The sequence below is a fragment of the Nanorana parkeri genome, unplaced genomic scaffold, assembly GCF_000935625.1.
Source record: "Nanorana parkeri isolate BGI_ZX_2015 unplaced genomic scaffold, ASM93562v1 scaffold617, whole genome shotgun sequence".
NCBI lineage: Eukaryota > Metazoa > Chordata > Amphibia > Anura > Dicroglossidae > Nanorana > Nanorana parkeri.
This window is the reverse complement of record NW_017306885.1, coordinates 773,647-776,539: the sequence shown is the minus strand read 5'-3', so window position 1 is coordinate 776,539 and position 2,893 is coordinate 773,647. Positions and strand designations below refer to the sequence as shown.

The 2,893-nt window shown below is 37.8% G+C and overlaps 1 protein-coding gene across 3 annotated transcripts in view; it reads left to right on the top strand.

The window, feature by feature from the left end:
* The window catches only part of DTNA (dystrobrevin alpha), an 86,544-nt gene extending 85,959 nt beyond the window's left edge, over positions 1-585 (top strand). For all 3 annotated transcript variants that reach the window (XM_018562969.1, XM_018562968.1, XM_018562967.1), the window contains one exon: positions 504-585. The gene's annotated coding sequence lies outside the window, so the exon portion shown is untranslated. The remainder of the gene's footprint in view (positions 1-503) is intronic.
* The last annotated feature ends 2,308 nt before the right edge of the window (positions 586-2,893 follow it).

Here is a 2,893-nt window from a genome sequence, read left to right as displayed (position 1 = left end):
GTGGGGATTTTCCAATGGTGTGATTGCTTCCTAAACAACACACAGGTCATCCTCTGCTAGTGGTTTTAGAACATTCATTTGATGCTGTCCTCACTATAAGTAGATGATTGATTTGCTGCCTGTTGGATTCTTAGATCATCATCCCATATTGTGCACAGTTCTGTACAATCGCGTTTTGTACATTTTGCGCATCCAACCTATTTCAATCTGGATGGACTCTTTGAAGGCAAAAATATTTAAACAACTTTCAAACAAAAATTAAATTTGTGTTGCAGACACAAGATACCAATTGGCCACAATTCAGTTCACCACCACCACAAACACTTTGTTTGCAAACCTGTTCTCACCTGCTAAAAAGTGATTTTAAACTATGGTTAAGGTACTTAAAAGAAATACCAAATGCACTAACTATCACAATGTAAATGTACTGCTGGTTTTAATCCTGACTTCTGCATTATAGAGATCATCATCATGCTTACACTTCTGTTTGCTACCTGTCACAGATAACCAGAAGTACATAGAAGATGCACAAGGCTTGAGAAGCATTGGTCGATAGTCACCCATCACAGCGGCATGGATAATGCATCTGCTGCATCTTCTGGTACAAGGATCCACATCAGAGCCCCAATGAATGTAGCACAGTACATTTGTTCTAAAATTTGTAGTTTGTAGGTGTGTGTTAATACAGAAGAAAAATATGTTCTTTTAACCTAAAGTATAATTATCGCTGGCAGAAAAACACAAAACACAAAACACAACATGACATTAGCATTTGCACATACTGTTCAACATAAGTTTACAAAATGCATAGTTATACATCTATTTAAAGTCCAAGCTAGCAGAGAAGAAAGTGTAATGGTGGCTGATCTCCCTCACTGCCCAGGGGAAGGGGGAAGTAAGTATTCAGACAAGTCACTACAGAACAGCTTGGTAATGGACTACACGCACACCCATTTGAATTTATCAGCCAGGTGTATGCAAATCTCTTATCTGCCACTGTCCAAAATATCAGAGGAGAGCCTATATACCGCTACATAGTGGTGACCATAATAAGCCAATGATTTGTAGAATTTCTGTTCACGTACAGCTGTTACTACTAGAAGTCTGAGTGCCTTAGTTCCACCTGAACCTGCTCAGCCTCTTATCTAGTAGCAGTATCTAGGCAAGCGGCATTGCTGCTTTGTAGCCAATGTTCAATGCAACTTCTTGCTGTATAAAGACACTGAGGGGAATTTGGAGCAGCTGTGCATGGTAACCAATAAGCTTCTCTGTTTCATTTTCAAATCTTAACTGAACAAACTGAAGAGAGACATTGATTGGTTACCATGCACCACTGCTCCAGATTCTGTCTGTTCCGGCTTTGATAAATTCCCCCAATGTGTCTATCTGGAACCCCTCTAAGTATCACTGAGGGCTTTCTAGATCAACCTACATTGCATTGAGGCGATCAAACAAATGCAGCTAGAATACTGGATACTCCAACTCTCAATGTGCACACACAGCCATTTCCAAGCCTGAGCTAATCATTCATAAAGGCAGCACTTTTTTTACCAAAATCCTCTTTGGCAGGATGGGACTGTAATCCTGGATACGATCTTGCTGTAACCTTTGTATGGCAATAAGGCACTAAAATCCCTACAGGAAGCAGTTCCACCCAGTGCTTTAGCACTATTTCAGTTACTGGATATAATTGGATGCATTAATTTAAAGATTATTTTTATTAGTTTAGAAAAGTTATAGAGATTTACTTGTGCAAAGTTCATTTGAGATATAAAAAAACAAGTTTTAATTTAGGGCTAATTGTATAATTTTGTATTATTTGTTTCCGTCAAGATCTCATAAATCAGCCATACGAGTTTTTAGTGTAAATATCTATATAAATATATATTTTTCATTTTCAATAGAGATACAATCATATACAGAAGAAATAGACAAATTATACAATGTCTCAGATGATTTAGAATCTAGTTTTGCAATCCACACAGATGCTATAAAAACTGTGAACTATGTTTTAAGCTAATCATTACTCATCCCCTCACTGCCATGGGGTTCTGCAGCGTTCATTTGGTTTTTGCAGTGTACTGCATACCCATATTTGGCAGCTGAAGGGATAAAGCTGTTTATAAACCACAGGTGCCATAAAAACCCCAAATATCAGAAACTTTATTCATGACTTCTTTTACATTGTGCTTTGCCTCCTCTTATTTTTGTCAAGATAAGTGTATGTATAAAGTCACTCGCACTCCAATAGAATTTCAAGTCAAAAACTGTTTATTGACTCGATCGCTATCACATCATATAGCGACATTTTGGAACAACAGCGGTTCCTTCTTCAGGCAAACAGAATGTCACCTACCCGACTCTAAGGGTATTATTCAGTCAGGAGTGCGATGGGTACACTGGATTTTGGACTCTTATTTTTTTCATCACTGTTTTTTTGCACATGTGAGATAATCTTTTGAGTTTTTAGGTTCTATTTTGTGCTTTTATTTCCATTTGAGGCCTTTTTGTTTCATATTATGGTATGCTTGCTATCTATTAAAATGGGCCTGTCTCCTGAATACACACACACGCAGCTGTTTACTGGGCTAAAATGATATTCAGCATAAAAACGACCACTACAAGTTAGTGACATCACTATGGCTTGATTCTGAAGGAAAAGCAATCCTTGCTGCAATTAGCAACTAAGTAGACTCTTGCTTTCATTTTCCCATAGTACACTGTAAAGGAAAAACTCTGCTCCTTCCTTTAGACACTTTTGTGTATAAGACACATGGTGTTAAATATGTAAGTGGTGTCTCTAACCCTTCTTGAATAACAGGCCACATAGTCGTGTACATTAGTTCATCCCAAAAAAGAGTTTACTTCCCTGAAGACTAAGCAACAGGGCCGG